This window comes from Marmota monax, unplaced genomic scaffold (genome assembly GCF_021218885.2).
Source record: "Marmota monax isolate L192 unplaced genomic scaffold, Marmota_monax_Labrador192_F-V1.1 WCK01_AAM20220418_F8-fsc00060, whole genome shotgun sequence".
Taxonomy (NCBI): Eukaryota; Metazoa; Chordata; class Mammalia; order Rodentia; family Sciuridae; genus Marmota; species Marmota monax.
The window spans coordinates 3,055,553-3,063,205 of record NW_026692826.1 but is presented as its reverse complement, the minus strand read 5'-3'; the positions used below and the strand labels follow the sequence as shown (position 1 = coordinate 3,063,205).

Here is a 7,653-nt window from a genome sequence, read left to right as displayed (position 1 = left end):
AAATATTTTTATTGCATTGCAATTGGAATGATTTATCCAAAAAGAAATTGAGGTATGGAAGTGATTATTGCTGCTGAAGCATAGCTGAAAGAAAGAGGAATAAATGAGTTCTCATCTATTAATCAGGTGATAAATGAGCATCAGGTTATTTACCCTCGACCATGGACTTTTGAAAGAATATATACCAGAAATTCCTCAATGTGATACTGCCAAGATGCATGGATGTCTACTTTTCAGGAGCCAGGCTCCTCAATTACTAATGCAACCTGCAGCTCCTGGTATTTTTAAGAGTAGAGTTTTTCACCCAGGTGATTGGCTTGCACTGTGAAACCTTGGAACAAGCAAGGGAAGTAGGCTTCATCCACTTGTCCTCCAGAGATGAGAGTGGGGAGGTCTAGTTCTAAGAGCAGGTGCTCACTGTAGCAGCCTTTGGAGCAGCTAACCTGAAAGCATCAACCCCCAGGGCTCGGTATGGTCCTGTGGTGACAAGGAGCCTGTTTGGGGTGGTTATGTCATTCCTGATGCATCCATGCCCTGTTGGTCTGAGAACACACAGTCTAAAAAGAGATAAAGCATAGCATAATGTGCTCTGTTCTTCAGTTGTCATATCTGACTCAAAACAAGGGTTTTATTACTTAAAATTATGTTTTTTCCTAAATGAGCTTCGGAGCTGAGTTTCATTATTCTGCAGTAATCTCTGATACATATGAAAACTCATGCACACAAAAGCTCTCTGAAGCAAGGCAAATATTTTATTTTACATCTCTTCAAACTAATGAGGTTTTCATGTGACCAATGATGTGCCTTCCCGTCAACATCACTACCACATTTTGAATCAAAGTATTTACAAAAATTTCAGCTTTTTCCCCCCACTTTGATTGATTCCTGAACAAAGAATGCTCTTTTTGATGAACTCATCAATAATATTTTAAGTGAAAGGAACCTCCAAATGCTTAGATACTGATGTGAATTTCATTTCATTATAATGATCAATTCTTTTATTGCTATTTTAGAAATGCCTTTACTGGACATGTTTATCATATTTTGTGCAAAATGCAAGCATTTGTGTCATAATGATTTCTCACTTATAGAGATCAGAATCTATCAATTCATATCTACAAAGAAATTACCATATGTTCTCCAAAGAGGTATGCATAAAGAACTTTAATATTTTAAACACCACTGCACATATTTTAATGAGGAAAATGAAATTTTTATTTATTGAAAATAGTGTTCTACTGCTATTTATAATTGAAAAAAATAATGATTCTTTAAGAAATCTTTAATCACTTTTCTAGTAATTAAATTCTTTTGCTTGTATTTATCGAGAAGGTAAAATTTTCGATCCTCAGCACCACATACCAACAAAGATGTTGTGTCCTCCGAGAACTAAAAAAAAATATAAATATAAAAAAAAAAAGAGTTGCCATACACATTCCTCATGGTTTTGAATAACTATGTTTCCAATGGGGGAAAAAATAATGGTTTTCAGTGAGTAGAGAAATAAAATTTAGTCTGATTGATTTAGAGGAGAGATATGCAAAAAAACGCTTAAACAATACAATAGGATTTGTACTGGAAATATACTAGTGTAGTTTTATTCCTTATAAGGTCAAAGTACAAAGAAATCAGCTTAAATTCTAAGACGAAAACTGAAGGAAAGATTCTAATAATTGTGGCACACTAATGTGGTAACGAGGACAGGCTACACAGTAAAACAACCCACACAGCCCCCTTGCAAGGGTCCTGCAATGCAGTGTCCTTGGATTTTCAGCTTTTGAATATTCCATACAATTGACCCATGTTCACCATGTTGTCCGACTTGGGAGTTAAGAAGAAAACAATACAGATAACAAATGTCAAATGATTTTATCATGCACATAACACATTTGTGATAACTGTACATGTTATCTATGAGGATACTTGGGATCCTTAAATACAAACAAACAAGTAAATGGATGTTTTCTAGTAATTTATAGAGGCTGCAGAAGTCGTATTGACTGTTTGCTATGGCAGGCAAGAGTATAGCTGGTTTTAGGAGAGGGTGGGACACATTGCACTGAAAAGATGATTGCTTAACACAGTTAGAATGGCATGTAGGGGTCAAAAAGAGTTGGAGGAAATCAGAAAGACAGGTAAAGACAGGAGACAGTATGCAGACAGAGCTTGTCACATTCTGGAAACCGCACTGCAGTCGGTATGTCTAGAACAGCGTGGGGCTAAGTGCCTCAGCTCCAAGGGCCTGCTGTCAGGGTCAGCAGTTCAAATCTCATCACATCCCAAGATCAGCCCCTAAGCAAACATGCAGGTCAGAAGGGTTTTGTAAGAACAGTGATGCAGGTTCATGGAGATTATAAGAAATATGTCTAGAGGCAGCCCTGTAATAATTCAGTGAAAAATTAAAGCTTTAATTAAATGCAGTTGGTAATAGAGGAAAAGGAAACATTGTTTGGATTAGTTCTTATATTTTATGTACATAAACAAATACATATAAAAACATGTGCCCTATAGAGTCATGGTAATAAAAGTTACAGTCCTTTTCCCTCAAAATTCACATATATCTGAAAAGTATAAGCAAAAAGGCATACAGGGAGTCTACATTTTTAAAATGAAATCATATGCCATCATCATTATATGTAGCTACAGAATTAAGTTCACACGTACTTTGTATTATTTCAGTACTGATCTATATTCATTAGACTTTCTGAATGATGAACACGTGTGGATCTCTTGTTTTTGTTTTTCCTTAATGAGATTTACAGGTCGAAGAATCTTGCATACTCTTATGTAGCTTTCCAGCTTGATTTAGTCTTACCTGAATATGAAAGATGTATAATACTATAAGGTGAGGAACCTTGTTAGATCACGCTGGGGCCACCTCCAGGCATGGGAGGTGATCCTATAGTGCCACTGAGCAATGTCCAAAAGTAGAAGCCGAGGTAGGTGACAGAACCTGTTGTTCCTGGCAGGTCCCTGGCAGCCATGCATGAGGGACCATGAGGAGAAGTGTCCGGCCCCTGGGCCCGCAGCAGTGAGAGGGAAGAAAAGAGGTGTGAGGCTTGATGGTTCAGTGATTCATCTTGCTTGATTTTTTTTTCCTGCAACTACACTAGAAATTTATAGATTTTCCCCTGGAAAATGCAATGACATTCTTAGGTGTATATTTTCTGGATGCTTGTTTACAGTTTGGCCCATACCAAATGGTCATTTAATCCAAATATCTAAACGGAGCTGATCCTTCTGGAGAAAGTGTGTTTGAACAGCCTAGACCACTGGGTAATCGGGGAGAAGACCTCACATCCTGAGCACCCCAGCCTGGCGTGAGGGGAGGACAGCCTATCGATACCTGGATATGCAGGTATCAGGCACCACCAGCCCTCACCACTGCTTCTGCCCATCACTGCCACAAACCCAGCAGAATTGCCATCCCCTTTGCTTTCAGCTTTAATACCCAGAATTTCATCTGACTCCTTTTGGGCAGACATTACCTGAAGTTGACTCAGGATTCCAAGATTTCCACAAGGCTTTTTGATTTTTTTCATTGTGATAGGCATAAAAAAAATTGAACTCACCAATACTACAAGCCTGTGCTGACTTGGATATTAGAAGCAACTCTACTCTCTTCCACCCACTCAAAGTTTTCCTTTATCATCTGGAGCCCTTCAAGGGTCATTTCTCTGAGGTCACCATGACTGTCTTTTGACCATCCTTCATCTCCTAATGGTGAATTTCCAGGAATTATTACCAATAAAATCAGAAACAGCAATTTCTCTGGTAGTTACTATATAAGCACTGAATTTGGTTGACCAGTGTACAGTTCTTGGATAATCAGGATTTCTCCAGTAATTCAGAAATACCCCTTGTTGCATGGCTATGATACCGACTTCAGTTCGGCCTATCATGAGTTCAGCAAAGCAAAATTATGTGGCAATTAGCTCTTCCTTAGATCACTGTGGGTCATTATTTCCATCATCCTTGAAAAACATATTCAATTTAGGGGACAAAACTTATATCCTTCCTTGATACCAAGATCTCCTTTGAGAAAACAACCAGTCACTATTTTGCAAACCCATCTAGTTGGAGTCATTTCACACGGGGCACAATGAGCTCTCTCCTCATGTTTTCTGTTGAGAGCAGTTCTGACAACTGCTTCCCACGACAACTTAAACACAACTGTTCATTTTATTTGGAATTGAAGCTTATCCTTCAGGTGACTCTTTCTAGCTGGGTTTCTTGCTATAGTCCGGGTCTTGAAATGCAAGAGGATTTTTCTTGGACTGTCTAACAATTCAAGGACTTCTTTTGTTTTACCCTGATAAGGTGTTTAGTGTTTTAAAATAATGTTAAGTATCTTGGATATCACTGTTATCTAGAGTGGGCTGGGAACAGTGACCATACCAGAAAGAAAGACTGAAATTTCAAAATGGCAAGTTGGTTAGACCTCAATTTACTTTACACTTTTAAAATTCCATTTTATTTGATCAGAAGTGTGACTGACTCAGAAAAGGCAATTTAAGATTATACTTTTTTTCATGTTAGGTTTGCAGTTGTAAAAAGTATATAAGGACACAGAAATAAAACCCATTTCATATACTTGGAGGTCACATAGGGCCAGGATGCTGGGTAAATGAATTTGAAGGTGAGCATTAAGTCTATACATTTTAGCATTGAATTCCCATCATGCACTGGTACTGCTTGCAGAATTTCTATGTCATCTAAAGTTGGAGAAAAGGCCTGAAATCAAGTAACAGATGGAAACTGGCTAAAGTAATTAAGCATTGAGAATTCAATTCCTCTTTACAGCTGCACAGAATGTTAAATCACGCATTTGACCAATGAGATCAGGCAAAGAGAGAAATGTATTTCTGCTCACAATAATACATATATTTAATGTATTCAAAGTACTTCTGAACTCAGATATGAACCCTGGATATCATCATGGTAAGAGTAATTTTATTTTATACCATTTAAATCCTGTAAAATATGCCTGCAGCGAATTTTGAGTTCTAAAAGCAATTATAATATTATTATTTGTTCTCAGTGTCTTGTATTTTAGTTCAAATATAAAGAACGCTTCTCTAGCTAAATCATATTTAGTCAGTTCAGCTGTCAAATAATAAGGGACATGAAAAGAAATAGATTTATTATTATTCAAACAGGTGGCACTGAATAAAATATTCTAGCCATAACATTGTTTGGGAAGTGAAGTTTTGTATGAATCTAAAATAGCTAAATTTGTAATGATAAATTCTATAACAATGACTAAGGAAGAACTTACATATTCAGGGTATCTAGTCTTACTTGTCTAATTAAAATGTTATATAATACACAAATTTAACAGATGTAGCCTTTCTATTGCATTATTACTCATAATTTAATTAAAATATTTTAAGTATCATTATCTTCTTTTAATAACAATTTGATCAGTTATAGCAACAAAATAAATATTCGATTATAACCTAAAGCATGGGAACACAGCTCCATGAGTACACACTATTATAAATGACTGAAAAAAAAATCAATGAAGGGGCTTTATAAATATCCTACTAAGGAGGGGAATCCTAACTTTCCACTTAATGAAATTTGCACTGAGTGTAGTGACTTCCATCCAAAGAGAACATCATGTGGGGAAGAGTAACTTTTCACTGGAGAAGCCTGACAAATACTACCTAAGTCACATGATCAGAGCTAACATCAATGTTGATACAGAGAGTAGGTACTCTTGATGTGATGCTAGGAAAGTGGTACTTTACCTTATGGTCTTCCTCCCAAAACAGATAATCTAATAATGAGCAAAATTTCAGACAAATTCCAATAAAAGAGCATCCTACAAAACAAACATCTGGCTAGTACTTCTTGACACTATTAAAATCAACAAAAACCAGAAGCATCTGAGAAACCATCACAGTCAAGAGGAACCGAAGGAGATGTAATGACTGGAAGTAATGTGGTATGCCCTGGGTGAGACACTAGAAAAGGAAAAACTGGCAAAACTAAGGAAATCTGAGTCAAGCCTGGACTTCAGGTAGTGATGGTATGTTGATACTGTTGGATTAAATGTAGCACAAGTACCATACTGATGAGAGGAATTAATAATAGCAAAATTGGGTGCAAGGTATATACACTATCTACTCAATTTTTATATAGATCTAAAATTATTCAAAATAAAGAGCATTGAAAATAAAATTTAAAAATAAACATTACATACACACTGAATTTGAAGAATCACTTGAACATATGACCTGGTATAATGAGAAAAATATCTAGAGAACAATGATATTAATTAACTAACTCAAACTTTCTGTGTCATATGTATTTCTTTTTTAATTAATAACAAACTTGAACTTATTAATTTTTCAAGGATTAAAATGCTAATGCAAACATGCATAAATTACAAAATGAAGAGCTAAATTTTATTTGCTGACAAGTTGCTAAAACACCCCTTCAATTCGCAAATTTGTATGTTAGGTGCTTTTTGGTCAATTTAAACATAAGTTTGTCACAAGAAAAGGAATTTATCTTTGAACTAATTTCTGTCTTTCTCATTGGTATGTCAAGAACATTTCCTGCTCAGCACAGCCTTCAGAGTTGATGGGCTGTGTGTAGATTTACTTTCAGGGAAGGACTGTCAGTTATAATACCTGCTGTCTCATCGCATGAATGCGTTAATATTCTGGTTGATCTCTCCCTCTTCTGAACTCCCAGAGTAACCTGCTCATGATCGTATTTCAGGTCTGATCATTGAAACATTTTTCCTGATGACTTCTAGCCTCTCTAGTTCCTTCTTTGCAAAGGCGGTCAACAGAATAATGCTCCCCGCAAATGTTCAGGCTCTTGTCCTCAGAAGCTGGGAACGTGTTGGTGATAAGGGAATCAAGGGTGTTGATAGAATTAGGTTGCTAACTTCAGTTTTGAAATAGGAATGTTACACTGTATTATTCAAATGACCCAAAATAATCTCTAAGGGCCTTAGGAGTGGAAGAGGGAGGTGGAAGAGGAGAGTTCACAGCTGACTCAGGCAGCAGGGGCAGAGAGGTACAGTGCTGCTGGCTGGGAAAGTGAAGGGTGGGTCACAGCCCAGGATAATGGCAATACCCTAGAAGATGGGAAAGGCAGTGGGGTTGTCTTCTCTGAACCTCCGGAACCATCTGCTGACACCTTGATTTTTGCCCACTGAGACCCATTTTGGACTTGGTAATTACAGAAATGGTACATAATAAATTCATGTATTTGCAAGTCATCTTTAATGTTTTAATAGCTTGTTATGGCAGCCATGGAAAATGAATACAGTGCCCTAGACCTATCCCCTGCTATGCACATGTTTCCAGTAGCATTCCTTCAGGTTATCATGCCTTTATTTGTGCAAGTGTATTTTCCCAAGGATCATGAATCTTGGGCCAAGAGCAATGTATTACTTATGACTATAACTTAACAATGGCATATGTTGACCAGGTTTTTAAAATTCTAATTTATTATATATGACAGCAGAATGCATTGTAATTCATATTACACACATAGAGCACAATTTTTCATATCTCTGGTTGTATACAAATTATATTCACACCATTCGTGTCTTCATACATGCACTTAGGGTAATGATATCCATCTCATTCCACCATCTTTTTAACCCCCGTGGCCTCTCCCTTACCCCTC

The 7,653-nt window shown here is 36.8% G+C and overlaps 1 pseudogene; it reads right to left on the bottom strand.

The window, feature by feature from the left end:
• Positions 1 to 3,179: 3,179 nt before the first annotated feature.
• Positions 3,180 to 7,653, bottom strand: part of LOC124095466 (bifunctional phosphoribosylaminoimidazole carboxylase/phosphoribosylaminoimidazole succinocarboxamide synthetase-like) — a 51,162-nt pseudogene continuing 46,688 nt past the window's right edge.